Genomic DNA, 27,658 nt, shown 5'->3' on the forward strand with positions numbered 1-27,658 from the left:
CTGTTAGAAGGTGAGTAATGGACAAGTGAGAGCATTACCCCCTGACCTCTGCCTCTTGTTAGAACAGTGGCATTACATTCTCACAGGAGTGGGAATCCTATTGTAAACCGCACATGCAAGGGATCTAGGTTTAACACTCCTTAAGAGAATCTAACTAATGTCTGATGATCTGAGGTGGAACAATTTCATCCCCAAACCATCCACCTCTTCCCCTGCTGTCCTGTAGAAAAACTGTCCACAAAACCAATCCCTGGTACCAAAATGGTTGGTGACCACTGGCTTATAATACTGGACACAATGCTATGTAAATAGTTACTATACCATATTGTTTAGGGAATAATAGGAAAAAAGTTTGTACTTGTTTACATATACATATATGCCGTCCTTTTTTCTGAATATTTTTGATTTGTAGGTCGTTGAATCCAAGGATATGGAAACCACAGATATAGAGGGCTGATTTTGTTCAACTGTGCTAATCCTTTGGCCAGGTCACATCCCTGTACCTCAGCTACTTTATAATCTGAAAGCTGTTCCTGTACGGAAAGGTAAGCTCCTTTTATCTTACACACACACACCAGTGGCAATTGCTTTCAGAACAGACTGCAATTGGTTTCCATTTCGTGCTTGACCCTGAGGTTAGCAATGAAATTAACATGGAACATTTTGAATTATGACAAAAGTCACATTTGGGATTTGTAAAGGCATTATATGTTAATGTTTTCATTTTGGCCATAGAGAAGCCTGGGTCTACTTAATGTTTCTCAAAGAATGTTACTCAAGAATAAAGAACAGGGTTGCATGTTGAGAATATGGGTTTTGGCCAGGCACAGAGGCTCAAGCCTGTAATACTAGCACTTTGGGAGGCCAAGGCAGGCGGATCATGAGGTCAAGAGCTCGAGACCAGCCTGGCCAACAAAGTGAAACCTGTCTCTACTAAAAATACAAAAAATTAGCTGGGTGTGGGGGTGTGCACCCGTAATCCCAGCTACTCAGGAGGCTGTGGCAGGAGACTCGCTTGAACCTAGAAGGCAGAGGTTGCAGTGAGCAAAGATCACACCATTGCACTCCAGCCTGGGGAAACAGAGCAAGACTCCATCTTAAAAACAAAAAAAAGAGAATATGAGAAGTGTTGGAGTTGAGCAAAGTTTCAATTCTGACCTCTCCTACTTACTAATGGTATGGCCATGAATCAAATTACTTAACCTTTCCAAACCTCAGCTTACCACTTTATAAAATAAGAATAATAATAATTAACTCTTAAGGTTGGTAGAAAAATATTTAAGCATGCAACACAGTGTCTGCAATATAGTAAGCACTTTATAAGTGTTAACTGCCATTATTACTACCATTATTAGGCTACAGAGTATTAATAGGTCTTCCCAGGAAAAAAAATTTTGGAAGCAGTGGATTTCAAGAAGTTAGAAAAGTTTCTTTAGTGCACTATTTCTCATGGTAGTTTTCATTTAAAAGCTCTAACAGGAGGGTGTATGGGATTTCCAAAATTTATTTGATCAAGAGGTCATTTTTTTCATAAGCCACCCATATTGGTTCTCTGTTGCTCCTATAACAAATTACCTCAAACTTAGGGGTTCAAAACCACAAATGTGTTCTTTTATAGTTCTGGAGGCTGGAGGTCTGTAATGAGTCTTACCAGGCTACAGCTGGCAGCACTGAGTTTCTTCAGAAAGTTCTAGGGGGCAATCTATTTCCTTGCCTTTTCCTACATTCATTATCTTCAAAGCCAGCAGGTAGAATCCCAAATCTCTCTTCCTCTCCTCCCTTTCTTTGTCACATCTGCTTTGCTAAGACCCTCCTGCCTCTCTTTTATAAGGACCCTTGTTATTAGATTAGCCTTCTCCCTTCATAATATAAATAATCTCCCAATATTCCTATCCATAACTTAATGATATCAGCAACGTCCTTTCTTTGCCATGTAAGGTGACATATTTATAGGTTTTGAGGATTTGGACATAAACATCTTTGGATGGGGGGAATTATTTTTGTCTACCACCCCACCTAAGAGGTCTAGATTTTTGAAGAATCAATTAATAAAAAATCCTTGCCTGGATTTCTCAACACCTTTATAGATTGGAGAGAAGCAGAGAGGGGACACAAGAATATAATCGAGTAATACCATTTAAGTTCAGGAGACTTAATTGCCTAAGGATAGCAATCTTGCTTGATGAGAAGGTCAGTTTTTAGGAGTGTTTAGAAAAACAGTTAATTGTATAAGAGTGGGACCGAAAGGTGATAATAGTGTCTGGAATTGATGAGGGTGACAAAAGGGACCAGTACAGGTTCTTGAGGAAGGGAATGTTATGAAAGACCAGGGTGACTAGAAGGGAAAAGAAGACCGACTTGGTGACCTAATTAAGAAAGCTATTAAGATAGTCAACTATAGTAAAAATAAAAAAGAAAATAAAACATTCCCAATCAATCTGGGGACAAGACACCAGGGTTTAGATCAGCCTTTTGTATTAACTAGCTGGGGGAGTTCGATCTGATTGTTGAACCACTCTGAAGGGAGCTGCTGCATTTTATTATAAGAGTGAGGTGATTACCAGGAGAGAAAACAGCAAATAGGAGGCACATTTCAAATGCTACCCACATCCACACTTAGAAAACAGAGATATCTGACAACCAGGGCATAAACCTTGTCAGTCTTTGGTAAGAACAAATGAATCCTTGTTGGTGCTGACTTGTTACTGACCAAGCAAAGAGTATGGCTCACACTTTGAGTAGATGAAATGCATCCCTGGGGCCGGGTGGTGTGGCTCACGCCTATAATCCCAGGACTTTCAGAAGGCAAGGTGGGTGGATCACAAGGTCAGGAGATCCAGACCATCCTGGCCAACATGGTGGAACCCCATCTTTACTAAAAATACAAAATTTGGCTAGGCATGGTGGTGTGTGCCTGTGATCCCAGGTATTTGGGAGGCCAAGGCAAAAGGACCAGGGAGTTGGAGGTTGCAATGAGCTGAGGTCATGCCACTGCACTCCAGCCTGGCTACAGAGAACTCTGTCTCAAAAATAAATAATAAATAAATAAATACAAAGAAAAAAGACAAAAAAGAAAAATTATACCACTGAGTTCATTTTACTTTGCTTTAAATATTTTAAATATTTTTATTTTAATTATTTTTGTTTTTAAATGAATTACTACTATAGATATGAACACTAAGTCTTGGAGATTTTGAGAATATGCCTTAAGTGCATAGTAGCTCTTGTTGAAAAAATTTGCCCTTTTCAAAGTAATAAACATGGAACTGACACGAACGATCTGTAAGTAGATGATGTTGGAGGTTTTGTGTATGTACTAAGCATGGTGCCTACATTGCTCTAAAAGGCAAGAAAAGGAGAAATTTTTTTGAAACAACATTTATTTCTATTCAAATACTTTTTTTCCAGATTTATCTGCTTCTGCTGTCCTTGGAATATTTTGGATACACAGAACTTAAGTTTATCTAGTTAAATAAAGTAAATCATGTTTCCGATATATCTCAGAATTAAAAAAAAAAACAATAAGCATTGAAATGGTACTCCATTCCCTGCAAAGTCAGGCAGTGCAGGTTAGCAGAGTGTCATGTTTACCTTCAATGAAGTGATCACTAATAACTTATACCTGTCTACTGTCTGCTATGTGCCAAGTAGATATTTCCTGTGCATTTTGTCTTTTGATCTAAAATAACTGTGTGAAGTAGGTACTATTATTTTAAGAACACAGACAAAAGAAGACACTGATGCTTACAGACTCTAAGTGTTTGCCCAAGGTCACATAGTTAACAGGTGTCAGTGCTGGTTTCAAATTCATGTCTGATTTATCTTAAAAACCCATGCCCTTTGCCATGACAGTATTCTCTTTCAACCTCTGCTCCCTCCAGCTCCACTCTACTACTTGCTGTCTCTTTCTTTCTGTTTGTTAAAATTTTTGGACCAGTGGTTTATATCCAATGCCTCTATTTTTCTTACAGTATAAGCTATCCACTGCTCATATACATTACCCACAGACTCAGTGGATTAAAGAAAAACCCCAAACATTTATTATCTTACAATTTCTATGGGTCAGAAATTTAGGAATGCCTTGCTGAGTAATTCTGACTCTGGTTTCTTGCATCAGCTGGGGCTGCAGTTGCTGAAGGCTTGACAGGCTGGGGGTCTTCTTCCAAGATGGCTTGCTTATCTGGCAGCTGCCAGCAGGGCTCAGTTCCTCACTGGCTGTTGGCAGAAAGCCTCAGTTCTTTACCATGTGAGCTCCTCCATTGGGTTTTTTGAGTGTCCTCGTGACAGAGAAGCTGGCTGCTCCCAGGTGAGTGATCTGAGACAGCAAGATGAAAGGCAGAGTGCCGTTTATGATCTAGCCCTGGAAGTTGTGCTCCATTATTCCTGCAATATCCTGTTGGTTACATAGGCCAACCCTGTTCAGCGTGGAAGGAAACTCTGCAAAGGTGAGAGTGCTGGGAGCCTGGCTAAACCCCATCCACTGGGAAGCTGCTGGACACACCTGGCATTCATTTCTATCTTTTTTTTTCTCTCTCTCTGTCTTTTCTTTACTTTTCTTATATTTAGTTTTTGAGACAGAGTTTCCCTCTGTCATTCAGGCTGGAGTGCAATAGCACAATCACAGCTCACTGCAACCTCTGCCTCCCAGGCCCAAGCGGTTCTCCCACCTCAGCCTCCCAGGTAGCTGAGACCACAGGCATGTGCCATCACTCCTGGCTAATTTTTGTATTTTACATAGAGACAAGTTTCACCAGGTTGCCCATACTGGTCTCAAACTCTGAACTCAAGTGATCCACCCACCTTGGCTTCCCAAAGTACTGGGATTACAGACATGAGCCACTGTACCTGGCCCTTAATTCTTAATAATGTAGCTTTTCTTCTTTTTGCCTGAGTTTTTAGAGACTTCCTCTCAACAAACAATAATTTCCTTCTTATTGATCAGACTTTCAAGTTTCTTTGCTAAATTTAACAAGTTCTTATCACCTCCTACTTCTTGTCTTGGTTTTTCATTTACATATGATGCTCAGCACAGTCCTGGGTGCATATGAAGGCCACCTGAATGGATGTCTATTGAATGAATGAATTCTTGACTGTATCTCAGTTTCTTCCCCTGCTGCTCTTCCCTAGTTCTTCTCTACCAAGGCTCAGTTGCAGGTTGGCCCTATTTAGGCTAACCAATATGTTTTATTTGACTCACAGAGTTTTATTTATTTATTTATTTATTTATTTATTTATTTATTTATTTATTTATTTATTTTTGAGACGGAGTTTCATTCTTGTTACCCAGGCTGGAGTGCAATGGCAGGATCTTGGCTCACCACAACCTCCGCCTCCTGGGTTCAGGCAATTCTCCTGCCTCAGCCTCCTGAGTAGCTGGGATTACAGGCACGCACCACCATACCCAGCTAATTTTTTATTTTTAGTAGAGACGGGGTTTCACCATGTTGACCAGGATGGTCTCGATCTCTTGACCTCGTGATCCACCCGCCTCACAGAGTTTTAAGGTTATGAGCCAACACTGAAAGTTAGGAGGTCTCACACAAAAATATGAGTTCCTGCTTTTTTTGAAAAAATTAGAAGATCTGGCATGGAAACAGTTGCTAGAGTGAAGGAAAGGGGCCCCTTTTAGAGACAACAGGTGCCCTTTTGTTCCTTATGGTCCCTGGCATTCTTGCTTGTTTCTCCCTGACACTGAAGCTCCTTTACTTGTCATTTCTTACTGTGTTTACAATGTTGTTGTTCTTAGAGTGTAGGAATCATCATAAAACCCATGTTTCTATCAAAGTGGGAAAAATGAAAGATAAACCAGGTGTTCATGTGATTTTTCTCATTCCCATCTGACTGAAGTAGGCAAGAGAGTTAGCGATTTGTGTTCTGTGTTCCCAAGCTGTAGAAAATGACCCTGCCCAGTAGGCCTCCTGCCTCCTTATCTTTGATCTCTTTTCTTTCTTATCATTCCACATTTGAAATGGAGAATGAGGTCAGTGCTCCACTGCAGGAGAGATTAACTTTTCTATTTCTATAGGGGTAGAGAGAAACCAGTATAGAATGCATAGTCTTCTGATAAAAATATACTTCACTCATGCACAAACTTTAATTATTTTGTTTTGTTTTAGAAACCTATTTGTTCAGCTGGCTCACGCCTGTAATTCCAGCACTTTGGGAGGCCAAGACAGGTGGGTCACCTGTGGTCAGAAGTTCGAGCCTGGGCAACATGGTGAAACTCTGTCTCTACTAAAAATACAAAAATTAGTCAGGCATTGTGGCAGGTGCCTGTAATCCTGACTACTCGGGAGGCTGAACCACAAGAATTGCTTGAACCCAGGAGGCAGAGGTGGCAGTGAGCCAAGAGCACGCCACTGCACTCTATCCTGGGAGACAAAGTGAGACTGTCTCAATAAAAAAAAAAATCAATTTGTCCAAGGCTTCAGTTCCACTGTCAGAAACTGTTCTCGAATTTCTTCTCATCTTCCTATTCAAGACATCCCTGCATGTCTAGATCAGAGCCCATGTTTCTATGTGTGTATGTGTGGATCAATGGAAGAAGGGGAAGATGAGATAATGGTAAAGTTGTAACTGAGGGGTGTTCACCTCCCCAAAGAAAAAGGGAATACTAGGTTAAATGGAAGGAGCAATTATTCCCACAGAGGCAAGTGACGAATTAAAAGGGAGACACACTGGTTACAGCTGTGCAAGTGTTTGTTGGCAGGTCAACAGGAAAATGGATGGAAATTCTGAAGATTTTCAATATTTAGTGTATTGGTTAGGAATTACTTTTTGCTCTTGATAACAGAGATACAACAATATTAGCTCAAACCATTTAGGAATGAACTTTCCCTCATTTAAAAGAAAATTGGTGATAGTAGTCCAGGGCCAGTATAGAGGCTCCATAGAATCACTGTGGATCCAACTTCCTACTATCTTTTTGCTCTCACGGCCTCAATGCATGACTTCCATCCATCTTCCTTCCTTAGGCCCTGAGATGGCTGCTAGAGCTCTAGCTCTTAGCTTGCCAAGCAGGAGGGAGGGGAAGAGCAAGGGCAAGGGGCTCTCCCAGAAGCCCTCTGCCCAAGGTTTCCGCACACATCTCATTGACCATTCCTATGTATAACTGAGGGTGGAAAAGCAATATTTTTTCAGCTGAACACATTGCTCAGAGTTTTTATACTAAAGACCAAAAGATGAATAAATACAACAAGCTCTGCCAAATCTATTTCACAAAAGAAAAGTAATATTCATTTTCTGGCCATTTACTAAGTGCTAGCACTGTACTGTAAGTCATCAAAACAACCATATGAAATCAGAGAGGTTAAGTAACTTGGTTGAGGTCACATTTTGGTAAATAGGCCAGCATTTCCAAAAGCTGCTGAGTCATCCTTGGAAATCTGCAGGAGTTGAGATATCCTTCCCTGATAACTTTGTTGAGTTTCCCGTTTCTCCTAGCATGGTAGAATTCCTGCAGACCACCGTGAACTCCTACCTTGAACTCTCCTACCCTTTTCTATTAATCTTTAAAGCCACAATAAAACAGCAGTTAAAAGCCTTTGGGAAATTTAGACCAAGTAATAAACTATCTTTGGATTGTCACCATTCCTAGACATTTAACTTAACATTTATTGAGGCTCTACAACGTACAGGGTGTTTTCTTTGAGCTGTGTTCCTGCATATGTACTCTGCTAGTGCAAATCAGTATTCTTTGCTCTTTGTTTACACATTTTGTCATTTCAGGATGAGAAGTTGTACTTACTCTAGTCAAACCAAGTATAAATTTTGTCTTATACACTTACTCTTTGTAAACTGTCTACTGTAAAAATAGGAGCATAGTTTTGTTGTTTTAATATACCAGTTCATTCTTATTTGTAAGATTAAACTCAGTAATTTATGAGTGAGATTTTCAAAGAAAGTACATTACTCATAAATGCTCATGATGGGAAATTTGGAAGTTCAGCCAGACTAAATGTAGTGTCATGGATTTTATGTTCTATGGGAGAACAAAGTAGGGGATTTCCTCAAAACCAGGAACAAAACAAGTTGCACCTAGGAGATTGAACTGTGGATCAAATGTTCAAAGCCTGAATCTCATAAGTCATTGTCATCTCAATGAAACTCCTAGTGCTGAGTTAAAAAGACGTGTTACTGCTAAGTCATCCAGGTTTTTCTCAGTCTTTTCCAGAAACAAATTTCAAAGCTCACTGTTTTAGCCTATCTTCTGAGGAATCTGAATGGCAGTGTGCAGAATATACAGTTGGCCCTTCATATCTGTGTGTTTTGTACCCATGAATTCAACCAACCATCATCTTGTATATTGTTGGGGAAAAACTGCATCTGTGCTGGGCATGTACAGACTTTTTTTCTTTGCCATTATTCTCTAAACAATACAGTATAATAACTACTTACATAACATTTGCATTGTATTAGGTATTATAAATAATCTAGAGATGATTTAAAGTATATGGGAGACTATGCATATGTTACATGCAGATATTACACCATTTTATATTAGGGACTTGAGCATCCATGGATTTTGGTATCTGAGGGACGTCCTGAAACTATTCCCCTTCAGATACCAAAGGATGTCTATACTAGGACTGAAAGCTTTCCAGAGGAAGTAATCATTGTTTATCTGCTTCAATTCCTCTGGAAAGCTCACATAGTGAGCACTCAGATATTTATTCAATGAATGAATGAAAGAATATCTAATTTCTTAGTTCCCTCTAAGTCTGAGGATCTAGTTAGGGCCAAACTTGTGGCTTCCAGACCTTAAAAACACACCACCTCCATCCACCTTATCACCTCTTAACCTATTTGATATACATCCTCTGTGTACTTTGGTCTAATGAAATGGTCTTAACAATCACCCCTCGCTTCTTACTTGCCAACTCCTCTGACTTTCTCTCAGTCCTTTTCCCGCCTGGTATGAGAATAGTATTGGTCAAGGTTGGCTTCAACTTGTAGCTGTCTCCTCTCTTAGTTCCTGTGATGCTACATGAGCTTGATTCTCTTTCCTTGTCTGACTTCATCTCTGTCATTGTTTGGTTTCTCTTCAGTTGTTTTATGGAAAGTCATAATGTTCAGTTGTCCATTGAGGTCTCCTCACACCTTTCTAAGCCCTCTTTTTTGAGGATCTTGTCTCTACGATTGTCTTTAAATGTTTTCTCATTTGCTTCTAACCTAATTTCTCAGCCTTGTGTCTTTTTTTACTCTCACCTCATATTTACATTATCCAGCAGCCTGGAAAGCTTCTGTACACATGTCTAAAGTAAGAGTGATTACCGCCTCTCCAACACCTCCCCACACACACTCACACATCCATGCTCACACTCACACAGCAGCTCCTCACTAAAGGCTTCCTAATCCTGGATCTTGCACCACAATATCTCAAGGAACAGCCTTCAAGGTGGCTTTGACCCACCCACTCCTTCATTCTTCAAAGCTCAACCATTAAGCACTGTGGATGCCTCTTTTTCTGACACCTTTCAAAGATAATTTCCATACCATTTAAAAAGTTGCTTAAAAATAAGTTTAGTCTTACAGAAAAGTTGAAAACTAATACAGAGGATTCCCATGCATTCATCACCCAGCCTCCCTTAATATTAATACCTTACATAATCACTGTACTATCATCACAGCTGAAAAGGTAACCTAAGTATAATACTATGAACTGAACTACAGGCTTTATTCATATTTCACCAGTTTTCCCAGTAATAACTTTTTTTTCAGCTCCAGGATTCCAAAGTACATTTAGCTGCCGTATCTCCTTCCCTCCAGCCTGAAGAAATGATAATGTTCATTTAATTACTTGGATAATATGTCTTCTGGTTTCCTCTGCTCTCAAGTTTATACTTTCTCCTTTGTAATTAATAAATATCTTATGGAAGATGCTTTGAGATTCTACAGACATGCCATTGTATCATTTTGTTGCCCACTAATTTTAGCATCCATCAGTGGATCTTGCCCATCTTAATTTTAACTGTTCTAATGATGATTTTTTATTTCCCTCATTCCATTTACATTTATTAATTCCTTCCACTTCATTTGAATTTAAAGTTGTTACTGTAAAAATAGTCACAGATAGTTTTTTTTTTTTTTGAGTGCTTACTCTGTGCTAGGTATTGGACAAAACACTTAAAGACTCAAGATGTCATTTGATGCCCATGGTAATCCTTTGAATTAGATACGGTTATGTCCATTTTACAAATTCACAAATGGAGGCCCAGAGAGGCCAAATACTTTGACCATGGTCAACAGGATTGAGTCAGCATCCCACCCATGTTTGTCTGATGCTAAAACCTGTCATCTTGCTCCCTACATGATGCTGCATCACTTTGGTTAAAACACTTATTTCATTAGAAGTTCTGTGAGAGAGCTTGCTGCCCCCAGAAATTCACCCACAAATGCTTCCCAGGGTTGAACTCATTTCTCTAAGGCTTAACATTCTGTCATGTTAGTTTTCCCCCAAAACATTGCAATATTTCTCATTAAGGAAAGGATGATGTCAGAAGTTCTTAACCCACACTCAAGGAATCTGTTATAATATCTGACTCCAAAGTGACCTCCAATGCCTTCCCTATATTAGTTCTCCACTCCAGTCAAATTTTCTATGTACAATGAATGGCCTGTTAATTCGTTGTGTTTTCTTTCTCTTGGCTTTGCTTTTCTATTTCATTTAGTTTGGAATGCTCTTTTTCTTTCTCTTCTTGTAAATCTTGCCCATTTCTTAAAGCACATGACCTAGTGTAGGTGGAAGGTACAGCCATAGGGAGTGGAAATCCTGTGGGCTTCAGCTTCAACACTTGTTCAGAAACTGGCTCAACCCCGCTTCCAAAAGCTCTTACTCAGGTCCCAGCTACGATCAACTTGCTCAGGGATTGATGCAGTTGCCTCATAATGGTTCTACCTCCTCCTATTCTTCTCCCGCTATAGCCTGTCCTCTACACAGCTGCCAGAGTGATCCTTTAAAAATATACGTCAAGACCTGGAGCAATGGCTCACGCCTATAATCCCAGCACTTTGGGAGGCCAAAATGGGCGGATTGTCTGTGATCAGGAGTTTGTGACCAGCCTGTGCAACATGGTGAAACCTCATCTCCACTGAAACAAAACAAAAATACAAAAAAATTAGTTGGGTGTGGCAGTGTGTACCTGTAGTTCCGGCTACTCAGGAGGCTGAGGCAGAGAATTTCTTGAATCAAGTAGGCATAGGTTGCAGTGAGCCAAGATTGCGTCAATGCACTCCAGCCCGAGCGACAGAGGGAGACTCTGTCTCAAAAAAAAAGAGAGGCCACTCCTCTGCCCGACCGTACAGTGGCTCACAATCACTAAGGTTCTAAGTGTAAGCACGTAGAAAGGCCAGGAAGACCCAGCCAGATCTGCTTCACTTCTCACTTCCCCACCATCATCTCCCCAACCTGATCTCTTTCTACTCTCACCTTTGTTCACACCAGCCCAGCTACACTGACCTCTGTGCTGTTGCTGGAATATTCCAGGTTCACTGAGGCTGCAGAACCTTTGCCTTGGCTGGTTCCTCTGCCTGGAATGCTCTTTCTCCAGATATTCACACAGCTTCTTCAGCTCCTTCAGTGTTTACTCACATGCCACCTTCTCAATGAGGCCTACTGTAATATTGAAGCATCTCCAATCTCCCTTACTTTACTTCAGCTTTTCCCCTTTTCACATACTTATTGTCTTCTAATAAACTCTACAGTTATTTTTACATCTGTGGTTTACTGTCTGGAATGTCAGTTCTAGGAGGACAAGATCTTTGTTCTGCTCATGGAAGTATTCCAAGCACCTAGGACCAAGGCTGGCACACAGAAGGTCCTGAGGAAATGATATTTGAATGATTGACGTGTCTCATTCAAAATGACCTCTTTCTCCTTTGTCGTCCAGTGACATGCATTGTGTCTGAATTATTCTTTTCACGTATTGTATATGCACTGCCTCACTTCAGTTCTGGTATCCATGACCTGTCTTCCCAACCAGACTGTAAGTTTGGAATGGTGACATCTGTGGTTTCATCTTGCAAATGATCCAATCTACCTTCTTTGGCGTAGTACTCTAATTTTCCTTAATGGAAACTATCCTTTCTCCATCTCATAATCCATGTGATTTGGGTTGGGCTAACATTAGTCTGCCCCAGGGATGGATGTGTGGCCCAGACTTATCTGAATAGAACATGGCATTACCCTAGCAACAGGGATTGCTTTGGAAGTGTCTACTGATTCCACCAAGGTACTGATGGGGAAATAGAAAGCATTTTTTTTCTACTTGTACTGAGATTTCTAGAAGTTTCTAGTATATCTCTTTGCCCTACTTTTTGAGTTCCTGACTGGAATTAATGTTTTAACAGAAGAGAGTGGAGTCCAGAGATGGACAGTGGCAGTTTTGTATCTAGATCCAGTTATGCCTAAAGTCCAGCCCTAGAGTTTTTCAGTTACCTGAGCTTCAGTAACTGAAGCTCCATTTTTTTAAAGAAACTAAAGCCAGTTTTACTAAAGCCAATAGTACAGTGCCTTATGCTACGCATTTACTCATTCATTTATTCTTAAATTTGTTTCATGAAGATGCTTATAGAGGTACATACAACTGTCAGATCAAAAGAGTTTAAAAAATGGTTGAGGAAAACAAGATAAGGGAGCAAAAGAGAACAAAATATGTTAGTCTGCCAAGCATCTGCTGGGAAGTTCTGTACATTTCCAAGGTGGGCCACAAATTTAGCTCTGATCTTCAAGAGCCAAGGTGAAAGGTACAATGAAGTTGGTTATAAGAGTCACAGCATACATAAAAGACACAAAACTGTGAAATGCCAGAGTAGAGAGATTGATCTTATTTACCACCTTTCTTGAACTCCATAGGTTTATTGAAAGAGTTAAATAAATGAATGCAAACTAGTTGTACAGAACTGCCCAACTACTCCTGCTGTTGAGGCCACAGGGAATCACCGGCAATAATCTATCTAACTCTTAGTTTCACAATACTATTCCAAATCATAAAATTCACTCATCCAGGTTCCTTTTTGGCTTATAAACATTATAGTCATATAATGATTTGGAGTTGAATTAAAAAATAAAAACCCTCCAAACTTCATTTAGTTTATGGGTAAGTTTTGCTTTGTGCAACAAGTGCGTCGTTTGTAAAGTAGATTACATCACAAACATTATTTATCTTGACATTGATATGCTTCTTAACGCTAAAAGATTATCCGTATTTGTTTTTATGTTTTGTACAAAACTTATGTTTTGTACAAAAATTGTAAGTGATTTGAGGTTCTACATCAAATGGTAACTTCTTATTGCTTTGACTTGTTTGCTCTTTTTTATGTTTTTTTTTTTTTTTTTTTGAGACAGGGTCTCACTGTCACCCAGGCTGGAGTGCAGTGGCACAATCAGGGCTTACTGTAGCTTCGACTTTCTATGGCTCAGGAGATCCTTCCACCAGAACCTCCTGAGTAGCTGTTACTACAGGTGTGTACTACCATTCCTGGCTAATTTTCATATTTTTTTTGTAGAGACGGGGTTTTGCTATGTTGCCCAGGCTGGTCTCAAACTCCTGGGCTCAAGTGATCTGCCCACCTTGGCCTCTCAAAGCTGGGTGTTTGCCCTTTTTGGCTTCGATCTGCCAGCTCCATGATTGAGACAACCCATTGGCCTCTCTGTTCTTTAACCTCATCACTTTCAATAATCTTTTCTACTGTCTACCTCAATTGGCCCCAAACTACACTTATCAAGAAATACACTTCTTCTTATCCTTCCAAATCATTTCTCCAGTACAATAATTACATCCATTCCTTCAAGACTTCTAGGCATTGATTCTACCACGTTGTCTTCTTCTGAGAGATGTCTCAAATCTTTTCCTCATTTGCCCAAGTGAAAGTCCAAAGTCTAACATTATTCTTCTCTTGCATATACCCTCAAATTTATTGCCCTGGCACATACTGTCCCTAGTTATATTCTCAGCTTAACCCTCTGCCAGCTCCACACTTGATCCCCAGCAAGGAAATGTGATTTGAGGAAACACTGCTGATGGGGTCCATATTACATTTATAACCACAATATCAAGTGGTAAATAGTATTGTTCAGCAACTTGATTACATATCCTCAGTTTATTTGCTTACTTATCTAGGTGACTCATGTTTATTAAAGCTTAATGTTTCTTTAATCCTGGGTGGAAGAGAACTTGCCCATCTTCCCACTCAGCCCTGAACATGTATTGCATCTGCATTCTCATTCTCTGTGTAGTGGGTCCCTTCTTTTCTCATCTACTCACACACTTTACTCCTGCAGCTGACACTGCTCTTTGCTTCATAATCCATTTCTCCCTTTTTCCTGGATTGTCTCTACCTCCTTACAAACAGAATAAGCAATCTTCCTTCCTGAAAAACCTTCCAAGTCTCCACTTCCATGTCCCATCACAGTCCCATCTGCTCTCCTTTATAAAATATATTCATTGGGATAGTTATCTCTACTCACTGTCATTTCTTCTTCATGTACCATTCTTTCCTAACTCATTCCAACCAGGTTTTCATCTCCACCACTTCCCTGACGCTGCTTTTGTCAAGGTCACTGATATGGTATGGTTCTGTGTCCCCACCCAAATCTCACCCTGAACTGTACTCCCATAATTTCCGTGTGTTGTGGGAGGGATCCAGTTGGAGATAATTTGAATCATGGGGGGAGATTTCCCTGTACTGTTCTTGTGGTAACACATAAATCTCACGAGATCTGATGGGTTTATCAGGGTTTCTGCTTTTGTATCTCTCTCATTTTCTCTGGCCATCACCATGTAAGAAGTGCCTTTTGCCTCCCGCGGTGATTCTGAGGCCTTCCCAGACATGTGGAACTGTAAGTGCAATTAAGCCTCTTTTTCTTCCCAGTCTCGGGTATATCTTTATCAGAAGTGTGAAAACAGACTAATATAGTCACCAAGGGCCTCCATTTTGCCTAATTCAGTGATTCAATTACCTCCCACTGGGTCCCTCCCACAACACATGGGGATTCTGGGAACTATAATTCAAGATGAGATTTGGGTGGGGACACAGCAAAACCATATCACCAATCCTACTTTTGTTTCAGAACCTTTGCACTTGCTGTACCTCTACCTGAACTCTCCCTCCACTAGATCTTCACGTGACTTGCTTACACATTTCATTCAATTGTCTGCACATGTATCCTCAGAGAGGCCTTCCCCAACACCCCATCTAACATTGCCTCCTGCCTCCATTGTTCTGTAACGTCTTATCCTGCTTTGAATTCCTTCATATGACTTAGCACAAACTGACACAACTTTATAAATTTCTTTGTTTCTTACTTGGCTGCACTACTAGAATGGAAAGTCTCTGAGGACATGGGACTTCTTTGTCTTGTTCACTGTGGAATTTCTAGTGTTTAGAACAACTTCTGACAAATTGTCGATACTGAAAAAATACCAATTAGATAAATAGCTATAGCCATTTATTGGAATATGGATGTATAATAGACACAGCACTAGGTGCTATGAAGACTGGGACAAGTGAGACTATTCCTGCCCTCAAGGAGCTGTCAGCCTTGTGCAATCATTCTTGACATGGTCTCCTTGGGCTATCAGCATTGGCATCACACGGGAATTTATTAGAAAGACAAATTCTCAGAACCCATCTGGGACTACTGAATTAGCAACACCACGGGTGGGGCATTTGTCTGCATCTTAACAGGCGCTCCTGACAGCACTGACACGGGGCGGAGTTTGGGAACCACTAGTTTAATGGGAAAGTCAGACCTTAAACGAGCAGTTATGGTGTAGCGCTGGCCAGTGTCATTAGCAAATGCTAGAAATTCAAAGAATTTCTTTGCTATAGATAAGACTACTGTGCCAGTGCAAATAAACCCGCCAGCACATTTCCATTTTCTTACAGTTTCCACTTTTGTAAAGCAAGTGAACTTATACTCTGAACAGAAGGGAAAGAAAACCAAAACCAAAACCAAAACTGTAGGTCCAAGACCAAGAGAGTTGCAGCCTAGTTTAACCAGTTTTCTAAATCCAGTTAAACTAGGCTGTAACTCTCGGGGCTGGCCCACGCTCTACGCTGTTTAAATTACAGAATCTCAAAGCGGATTGGAACAACAGGCCCAGTGTTGCCTGGTGTGAGCCTGCAGAGCACCTACACAATAGAAGTCACTCACAAACAAGGACTTAATACACTGCTATGGATAAAAACCTCAGTGGAAATTAGCCCTGGTCCAAGAAAGCAGGCCAGCCCAATTTCAGTTCCACTCTGTCTGCACTGTCCACATGTGAGCGTCTCTGCTTGAGGTTTCTGTTAACAAGTTGTTAGCAGAGTTTTTAGTGAATACCAGTGGGCTGTTTCCCCACCACCCTTACAAACATCAGTTAGTCTGCCCAGACCTCTGATTTCAGCATCAGATAAAAAGAAGACCTGCTGGATGTTTCCACCTCATATTTACCCACTGAGCAATACTTTGTGAAACAGTTTAATTGGCCTGAATACCTCAGACATGCTATCAGCTGATAAATCAGCAGGAGGCTCTTAGAAAATTAGGTCAACCTTAATCTTATTTTAGAACTCGGAGTTGTAGAGAAAGAAAGAAAGAGAGAAAGAAAGAGAGAAAAAGAGAAAGAAGAGATGAAAAAGACAAAAATTTGAGCAGGTTTTAGTGCAGTGAATTTATTGGCTATCTCAAATCTTCCAGGATGTCGGCTGAAGCCCATATGAAAACAGTTAAATGCTATTCTAACAGACTCCAATATGCTAGGAATATGATAGGGGATGTTGAATGGAAAATTCTCTAATTACTACGTTCGTATTTCATGGTGAAATATATTCAAGATTAACTATATTGTAACGGGATGGTACGTGTATCCAAAACATTTGGGGGCAGCTTGGTTGGGAGGGAAGGAAAAATAGCTTAATTAGGCCAGAGAGAGAGTTTTCGCAGAATTTCTTGTTGTGCATAGCTAGTTTTAAATTTCTTCTTTCACAACTTTGAGCCACTGTTTATGAAGTCAGCATTGTTAGGAAATAAACTTGGTCAGCATACCCATCCTTCCATTTCTACACATGTGGGGCCATATTTGATGCAATGTGAGCCATAAGAGCCAGGGCAGCTGCCTAAGGTTTAGGTCTTGTTCATAAGGCCCTCTGTGGGTTTCACAGTCATCCACTGAATTTGGAAACCACTCAGTTTTTCTGAAAATATACATGACGCTAAACTACAGGCTGAGTTTTCAATATGTTGTAAACATTCTCACAGTGAGAGCAAAAATAGCCTACTTTGATTCATTGCCTGCCAGTGCTTGCTCTTAAGAGTAGCCAAGAAGAGCAAAGATGTTGGGAAGGAAAAAGAAAACCAGAAAGAGACAGTGACAAAGAGAGAGACAAGAGAGAGAAAGAGGGTCATGAGTTGAAAGAGACAGAGAGCGAGTGAGAGAGGAAATTTTAAAGTAAACAAGTAGCTCTAAGTCCCCTGGACTTAAACTTGCTCAAAACTTCAGCGGAAAGGGCAAGCCTCACTTGGAAGATCCTTGGGTAATAAAAGACGTCTTGGTTTTAGGAAGGTAACTAGCATTGGCAGAGCTGCTGGCTGCCTGCCTGCATAGTCCCACGACCTATAATTTAATTTGGATTTTGGATTCATGCAAATGTGAGCATCAGAGAGAAAATAAAGTCTCAGCTGACAACCAGAATGAATTTCCCAGCAGAGCTCATGAGTTCGTCCTCACTGTGAAGAAATAAGGGGTTTTCCAGGGCTTCTCAATTCTCAATGCTTCTAGTACTTGGATATAAAATGATAAACAGGGTCCATTTATAGATGAGAGAGGGAGGAAAAAATACAAGAAGAAAGGATGTTCATAATATTTAGAGTATGTACCTGGGAAAGATATTCAAAATAAACAATGCTGATTATGTAAATATTTTCACTTTAAAGTTTGATGGAGTTAACAGTATTTGTTTTCTTACTCTCTACCATTTTTCATTGCAAATTTATAGAATTTAAGTCTTTTTTTTTCTTTTGCAATGGCATTTTTAACTGAGTTTTAAAAACCTTCAAGCATGTTTAATTCCATTGCATTCTTTTTATTCCATATTCCTTTGAGTAGCTCACATCCTTTAAAAAACTTTAGTCCTGGATCTCATAGACTCAATTTTAGAACTGATGTTCCCTGTTTCAGGCCACGATATTTGCTCTATTTAATAACATGTTATTCCCAGGATTTCATGCGTCACCAAAGAAGCCCTGGTTATCTGCTTCAGCCCAGATTCCTGGGTCCAAATCCCAGTTGCACAGTTTGATAACTGTTCAACTTTCACAAGTTACATATTTTCTCTCTAATTCAGTTTTCCCATTTTCAAGATGGAGACAAAAATGATACCTACCACATAGAGTTGTTGTGGAGGTTAAATGACTTGACATAAATTAAGCACTAGAATAATTCCTGGCACATGGCAAGTGCCATAGAAATGTTAGTTGTTATTCTGAGTCACTCAATCATTAATTTATACCCTGAAGTTTTATTTATTGGGTTTTCAATGCTCTACTTCTTTGTCTACAGGGCCTTTGCAACCACAGTTCCCTTCGCCTCACTGTTTTTCCCATCTTTACCTGATTAAATTGTACTCTTCCTAACTTAACCCAAATGCCATTTTCTATCAGAGTTTGCCCTGTGACCCCAGAATAGATCAGATTTTCAATGTCCTGAGCTCCCTTCCTTCATCACATTTATCTAAGAGTTTGAATTATGCATTTGGCTTTCATTATTTGGCAACTACATGCTCCTCCGTAGACCATGTACCCCATAAGAGCATTACCATGCAAGTTTTTGTTCATCCTTGTATCTTCAGTGACTAGCAGAGAGTAGATATTCAAGAAGTAATTGCTGATGAACCAGTGGGTAAATGTGCCATCACTGCATTGGGCACTAAAGAGTAAAGATCAGCAGTTCCTGCCCTTAAGGTGCTTGCAGACAACTAGAAGTTGCAGTCCAATCTGGACTCACTTTCAATTATCCAGGTGAATAATGACAGATCACCTGGCTCTGTAGCCTCATTACCTGCCCTGGTGGCCTCCAGAGCGCTTGATGGCAGGATCCCAAGGACAGGAAGTAAAAATCTGACTAGCAAAGTGGGATAAAGTGCCTATGCCCTTTTAGAAAATTGCCCTTGGGAACCCTTAGTTCATACTGACTCTAGCTTAATTACAGCAGGAAACCCCAAGAAATTTCTCTCCAATTTTTTTCTTGGATAACTTATTCAGGCTGTTACTGACAGTGCCTCTGCAAAGCTTCCTCTTCCTATAAAATAACTTTACATTTAATTGTGAGTTCAGTGGTAGTTGTGAGTCTCAGATGTCTATTCTTTTGGGGGGTTGGCACAGGTCTACTGTTCTATGCATAACGTTTGACTGCATCTTCAACTTTGCCTCGTGTTTGACTACCAGGCATACTCAGTTAATCTATGTAGTGTGGACAAAAATGGAGATTGGAGGACTTCACCTCAAAATATAAATCCAGCTGAGCTTGTATCTTATTTCTATTTCCTTTCTACACTCATAGGAATAATAGTTTTATAGCGATGAACGTCATAACATGCATTTATTAAGTACTTGTGTCTTAGTACGTAGGTCATGGCATGCAGGACTTTAGGTTATAGGTCTTTTATATCTCTACTAGTAGCTGTTATATGACTTTGGGTTAATTACTGAATATACTGTGCCCTTGTTTTCTTTCTGTATTATGCAGATTATTATGATACTTGCATCATAGTTTCTGTGAAGTTCATGTGTGAGGATGCAGTGAAGTGATTAGATCAGGGGTCTCCAACCCTCCGGCTGCAGACCTATATGTGGGCCTATTAGGAACCAAGCTGCACAGCAGGAGCTAAGCAGCAGGTGAGTGAGCATTACTGTCTGTGCTCCACCTCCTGTTAAATCAGTGGTGACATTAGATTCTCATAGCAGTGTGAACCCTACTGTGAACTGTGCATGTGAAGGTTTGAGATTAAGTGCTCCTAATGATGATATTACTAATGCCTGATGATCTGAGGTGGAAAAGTTTCATCCCTCAACCATCTCCCTCAACCCTTCCCTGGTCTATGGAAAAACTGTCTTCCATAAAACCATTGCCTGGTGTCAAAAAGGTTGGGGACTGATGGCTTACATAATCCATGCACAGAATGCTCAATAATGGTAGGAATAAGGCTGATGCAGATGCTGATAATGTGCTCCTCATTTGTGAAGTTCATCATGATCTCAACTCAGGAATTTACATTAAAGTAGTCCTGGACTGCCTATGTATCTAGGCATGTGCTAGAGGCAAACTCAAACTAACTCCAGAGGAGTCACCTTTAACTTAAGTCACATAGATTCCCCTCAGATACTTAAGGACAATGACTAACATACAGTTAAAAATAATAAGCACATGGGGCTGGGCGTGGTGGGCTCACGCCTATAATCTTAGCACTTTGGGAGGCCGAGGCGGGTGGATCACGAGGTCAAGAGATCAAGGCCATACTGGTCAACATTGTGAAACCCCGTCTCTACTAAAAATACAAAAAAATTAGCTGGGCATGGTGGCACATGCCTGTCATCCCAGCTACTCGGGAGGCTGAGGCAGGAGAATTGCTTGAACCCAGGAGACGGAGGTTGCAGTGAGCCAAGATCGCGCCATTGCCCTCCAGCCTGGGTAACAAGAGTGAAACTCCATCTCAAAATTAAAAAAAAAATTAAGCACATAAGGAAACAAGGAAATAAGGCAACAAGAGTGAGAGCTGAGAGTGAGAACCAGCAGAGATAACAGAGCAAAAAAAAAAAAATGATAAAGACTTTGGATATTGGACTCAATAAGATCATAAAACAATGAATTCAGAGCGTTTATATAAACAAAAAGCAAGCTTGAGAATAGCTATAAGCAATAGGAAATTCTAAAAATGACAGAGATGAGTTCTGGGTATCATTGTAGCTGAGTCTTTTCATTAACTTTTCCCTTTACCATAGTCCTTTACACAGCCTGCTCTGCCATTTTCCCATTTTAGGTCTGTGCCTTGACTTGAACCCTCATTTTAAAGTTGGGGTCACAGAATATGCTCTTTGCTATATCACTTCCTCTGGAATGGGACTGACTGCACTTCCTGTGCTTTGCAGAGTTGGAAATCTCGCCAGGAATGGACAGATGTCCTGGGACCTCAACTTGTTGTAGGATAGTAGCAAATCTCACTCCCTATCCTCTGTCCTCTTTGGTTTCTATTTCACAGAAAACGACCTCAAAGTGGTTAAAACAATAAAGAACTTAATTACTTCACAAAACATGAAACCAAAAGGTATCCTGGGCTGTCAGGATGGTTAATTCAGCAGTTCAGCAATGAATCCAGATTCTTTCTTTCTGCCTTACCATGCACATCATTGGCTTGATTCTACAGCTGGTTTTACTCTTCATCTCAAAGTGGTCATCAGGAGCAATAGAAGCACTTGTGTGTTTATTCAAGCCCAGTCAGGGAGAGAGAAAGCGAGGCTCCCCAAAACCACTGGCTGAAAATCTTTTCTTTGTTCTGATTGGGCCAACACAAGTCATGTGACTATTCCGGTCTAAACATATTTACTGATTGGCTTAAATCCGAATTTATCAACCAATCACTGGCAAGAAAGAACTGATTTACTAAATGGATTAGACCAGTGAGTGGTGCCAGATTCTCCAAGGGGCTGAAACTAACACTGTGAGAAAATGTAAGGGGCTGTTGTTGTTACAATGATTTGAGAGAATAGGTGGAATAGAAGTTAAATGTCTTGCAAACTTAAAGACAAGGACAGTGTAGTCTCACACAGTAATACATTGTCATCTGACCTGCAGGACATTTAAAGAAACAGCTTTATTGAAATATGATTTACATACCATAGAACTCACCTATTTAAAGTATACAGTTTAATGTTTTTTAGGTTATTCAAAGTATTTTGCAACTATCACTATGATCAGTTTTAGAACAGTTTCATCTCTCTCTCCCAAAAAACCCATACTCATAGCAATCACTCAGCCAACCACTCTCAGTCCTAGGAAACCACTAGTCTACCTTCTGCCTTTATAGTTTGTCCTAGTCCAGATATTTGATATACAGTCCAGTGTCCCTTAACAATGACAATACGTTCTGAGAAATGTGTCATTAGGCAGTTGTACTGTTGTGTGAACATTGTAGAGTGTACTTATACTAACTTAGATGGTATAGCCTCTCACATACCTGTGATATACAGTATAGCTCATTGCTCTTAGGCTACAAATCTATACAACATGTGACTGTACTGAGTACTGTAAGCAATTGTTACACAAGATTAAGTATTTATGTATCTAAACATATGTAAGCATAGAAGAGGTACCTGTGTAAGGCTGTTCCTGCATTGCTCTAAAGAAATATCTGAGGCTGAGTAATTTATAAATGAAAGAGGTTTAGTTGACTCATGGTTCTGCAGCCAGCACAGGAAACATAGCTCTGGCATCTGTTTGACTTCTGGGGAGGTCTCAAGGAAATTTTACTCATGGCAGAAGGCAAAACAGGAGCAGGTGTGCCACATGGCCAGAGCAGGAGCAAGACAGAAGCAGGAGGGGCCACACACTTAAAGAACCAGATCTTGTGAGATCACAAGGAGAGCACCAAGCCATGAAGGATCCACCCCAATCACCCAAACACCTTCCACCAGGCTCCATCTCCAACATTGGGCATTATATTTCAACATGAGATTTTGTGGGGACACACATATATATACAAATTATATCAGTACTGTAAAAATATGGCATGGTAATCTTATGGGACTACTGTTGTATAGACAGTCCATCATTGACCAAAGCCTCAGCAGCACATGACTGTAAATTGAATGAAAAAAATATGTGGTCTTTGGTGGCTGGCTTCTTTAGTTAGCATGTTTTCAAGGTTCATGCATGTTGTAGTATGCATCAGTACTTCATTCTTTTCCAGTGTAAATAAATAATGTTCCATTGTTTGGAGAGACCACATTTTATTTATCCATTCATCATAATGAATATCCAGTCATCATTAATGTACATTTGAGTTGTTTCCTCTTTAGGGCTGTTTTGGACATTCATGTATAAAGTTTTGCATGAACATATGCTTACATTTCTCTTGGGTATATACCTAGCAAGGGAATTGCTGGGTCAAACGGTAACTCTGTTTTTAAACTTTGGAGGAACTACTAGTCTGTTTCCCAAAGCAGCTGTATCATTTTATGGTTTTCCCTGATTTGCAGGTGGGAATATCTCTATAATCATTTGAGTGCATTATATCACTGACTTACATATAAACATGAAGCACTGATTTGCAAGATACAATTGGCAACCACACTATTTGTTGTATTTCAGTTACCCCCAAAACACATATCAGTCTATACCAGTGGCTGTCAGCCAGAGGTAATCTTCCCTGCAGAGGTGGTTGGCAACGTCTGGAAACATTTTTGGTTGTGAAGTATGTGTGTGTATATGTTTGTGTGTGTGTATGTGTGTGTTACTAGTCTAGTAGGTGGAGTCCAGGGATGCTGTTAAATATCTTACAATACATAAGACAGTCCCCAATAACAACAGAAAGACCTACCTAACCCAAAATGCCAATAGTGCTGAGGCTGAGAAAACCTGATGTCAACTCGTAGTTCTCAAATTCACAATGCTTCTTTTTACAAGTATACCACTTTCCTGCTATTTATTATGTGCTTTAAAGGAGCATGCCCGGGCATTTTCCAATTGGAATGCATATAATTTTACTATAGGAGACATTTAAAATCTTCTATATCATAGCCTGGAAATTATGTTGATTTTATAAAATATGTAGATTATACTAGCTTCAAATTTCATTTCTGGATAATACATCTGCTAGAACAGGAATCAATGGTTTGGATCCATCAGGTTCAACACTGGGAGTTGGGATGGGTACAGCTTCCTCAGAGACTGTTAGGCCTCCAGGGGGTGAATGCTGGAGGGAGACTGGGGCTCTATGAGGGAGGAGGAAGAGAAGAATGCTGGACAGACAGTGAACAATGTCTACTACAATTTCTAGTGTTTGCCAAGATCCAGATTTTAGCTCCTGGGGAACCCTAACTGTATTTCCTACTTTGTTACTTCATAATCTCCTTTCTTTTGTAGCTTCAGCTCATCTCAGTAGATGATGTTATTTGCAACTAAAAGGATCCAGAAGTAAAACAAAGGCAGGTGTGAAGATAATGTAAGTGGAGGAATAGTAGTATGACATCCTCATAAGTTTAAAGAAGGACTGCTATAGATATGAATGAAAACTGTCTGGCCTGTTGGCTTTTATCAGCAGATGTGGCTATGGAGCTTATCTGTTTAAGGATTTGAAAAAGATGGAGAAAACTTGGCCTTCATATTGAAGATGGTGCAGAGTTTACATGTGGGCAACAAAGCCTTCATAACAAAGGAGGTGTCATGGGAAAACTAAGAGGTGAAAACACTTCCTGCCCCTGCGAAGTTGGTGCTATGAAACTTTCTTCTGCTCAGCAATCAAGCAGCACGTTTCTCTACTGATCTGTGAAGAGGAAGGCAGTACTATGACTGACAAGTTAAACTTTTCTTTGCTGTTTTGAAACTCACTGTGCATGAGAATCTCAGCATATGTGTCCATGCCTACATGTGCATGTGTGGGTTAAATCAGATTCTTAGATTCAGTCCTAAGGGATAATAATCTTAGTAGGGCTTGTGTGTGCCTGGGAACCTGAATTTTAAACAAATGCTTCCTCCCCCTCCTTTATTGCACTCTCCTCTTCATGATTTTGATTCAAGCTTTGAGAATTTTGCTTTAGATGTAATGATTCTGGTATTTTCATGACCGAGGCAAGAGTTGGGAAAGAGCGCTGTCAGAGTTCGCAGTGCTGCCGTGAGCTTACTCAGATCTGTTTGTCAGCTCAGCTTTCTGACTGCTTAAAGGGCCAGAGAAGCTGGCTCTTATGGGATTGGCTTACATTCCCTCTACAATGGAATTTCCTTTGCTGCAGAACCTGTGGCCTGCACCATGCTGTGCACAGATTTTGCTGCTACTCTGTAAGATTTCCTTGAAGTGGCCTCAATTGAGTGATGGCTAGGAATGGGACTTGGAGGCCCTGAGAGCACAATGATTGCAGTGTGGACATCATGCAGGGTTTTGCAATGCAGAGGAAAATGGTGTTGGGCCAGTGATCATGTTGCTGCCTTATGAAATGGACCTCTTGCGCTCTCACAGAGGAGTTACTCTTGATACTGACCAGGGTTAGAGGAAGTGATGAATATATTTGTATGTATATATAACCCCTGATGGGTTGAGGTTTCTGTGTTTCCAATGGACTTTGATGTGAAGGAGAAAATACATTTCAAGAAGAAATCCTTGTAGGAGAGAAGTCTGGGTGCCTTCCCCCACCCCCAAAGGCATCCAGATAGAAAGCAGGCCCTGAGGATATAAAAATTTGAAGTGCTGTGGAAAACAGTAATTTCAGCTGGGATTGCTGGTGGGTGTGGAGAGATGACTCAGATTCATGAAAGAGAATCAAAGACATCCTGGAAAGAAGAAATGTGGTAGCATATGGTTGTTTTGCCTTTTTCTTTCAAGAATGGGGGAGCTTCAAGAAGGAACAGAGGGCATATACCAGTGTTAGAAAGGACTAGGGAGCTAGATGTCTCCTGCCAAGGCCAGAAGTGTCATCAGAAAGAACAATAAGCCATCTTGGTGACAGAAATGGTACCATTGTTTCCTGGATAGCAAATACCGGGAACTCTGTAGCACTGCTGTCCTCACCCTTCCCCATGACGGACATTACCAATGGATCACAATGCCCTTTTTCACTTGAGGCAGCCATAAGCAGATCAGAGTTAGCACTTTAGATGAGACTGAAGATACTTAAGCATTCCACCAAAGAAGATCAGAGAGAACGTCTCAGCCCAGATGAAATGTAGAAACAAGGCAAGTATCACGGAATGATTCCAAAGCTTCAAAAATCTCAGGGGATTCTCCAATTTCTTTCTAAGGACTATGAGAAACCTAAGATAATTCATATCAATGATGATAAAAGCAGCTATTATTTATCAGACACTTTCAATATGCAGGCACTGAGCTATTTTTGTTTCATTTAATCCTCACAGCAGTGTTGTGAGGGGCTGACATTCCCATTTTAGAGGTGAAGAAACTGAGCTCAGGGAGGTTGATTGACTTTCTCAGGTCAATCAACACAGCTGCTAGGTTGTAGCCTATGGCTATTACTATATTGTACTCCCCTTGTAGTTTCCTCTTATCTCATTCCTCATACTCTCCCTCCAATGTTTATCTCATATTTAGAGTGTACACGTCCCCTATAGTCAGGTACCATTTCCTACACTCTAAAGGGTGCAAAACTGCATGGGGGTGCACACACAAATATACACACGCATCCTCTAAGGGTAACTTAGGTGTCCCTCTGCTGTACTCCCACAGTACCTTATGATTACTCTAATCAAAGTACTTATCACCCTGTTTTTAATTCCCTTATTACTTATTTCCCAATAAGACAGAAATCATTTAAGGCAGGGACATTCTTGTTTATTTCTTGTAGGCTTTCTATAACTAAATTATTAAGATCCCAGTTGTTCCATAATGTGGCAGAATACTATCTTACCATATACATGTTGCTCATTGAATATTCTGACACCTCTCTTTTCAATAAACTTCTGTATAGAAACACTGTATGAACAGTACTTGCCAGTTGTGAAATACTATATATTTTTCTTTCCCCAAAGAGTATGAGGCACTTTGAGCAAAACACACATGTATATGTATACTTCTGTCTATATACATTTTAATAATAACAATAGCTGTCATTGACAACTATTCATTGACAACTTAATACATTCTAGGCCTGTGCTAAGACTCCAAGTAACATTCTCTCATTTATCTTTTGCCTTAGGATATGTTTTAAGCATAATTTTTCCAGAAGAGAAAATTGAGGCTCAGAGAAGTTAGGAAATCTGCCTGAGGCCACATAGCCAGGAAATGACTGAGCTAATACTCTGACCTAAAAGGTTTATCTACAGAGAGTTGGTTTTAAGTGGGCATTTAGAATGTGGAGGGCTTGGGCTCAAGATGATCTCCCTCAGTCTGGTGAATGTAGGGTAATGCAAAGGCTTAGCCACAGCCAGGCTTCTGACTAGCTCCCGGAGATTTGTTTATCCCCTAAATTACCTGTGAGAAGATTTCTGCCATCGCCATCTCCCCTCTCCCTGCTTGTGGAGAGTGAGCTTAGGAGTGAGGGGAAGCATGCAGAAATCGTAAGCTGACACCTCGCCCTGGTCATTCCCATGACTTACGAGTCCACATCAGACACACAGTTGCCAAACACTCTTGCGTGATACTCATTTTCCTCGGGTCCCAGCTGCCTGTGAGTCCAGAAAGAAAGCTGGGGCCAGCGCCGGGGTCAGCCGAACAAACAGATGGAGATGAGCAGAGGTGACACCCGATCACTCCTTGGCATCTGCTGGGCCTGTCACGGCTGCTCTGGCAGGCTGATGCCTTGACCTAGCTAATCCTGTTGGTCATCCTGGTGCCGGCTGTGTTGTGTCACTCATCCTACCCTTGGGGTGACTTCTGTTTTCCTTTGGAAAGTCAGACGAATAGGGCTGGACTGCATGCCTCTGTCCTAGCCTTGGGTCAGCCAAGCCCCAGC

The sequence above is a fragment of the Callithrix jacchus genome, chromosome 15, assembly GCF_049354715.1.
Source record: "Callithrix jacchus isolate 240 chromosome 15, calJac240_pri, whole genome shotgun sequence".
NCBI classification, from domain to species: Eukaryota; Metazoa; Chordata; class Mammalia; order Primates; family Cebidae; genus Callithrix; species Callithrix jacchus.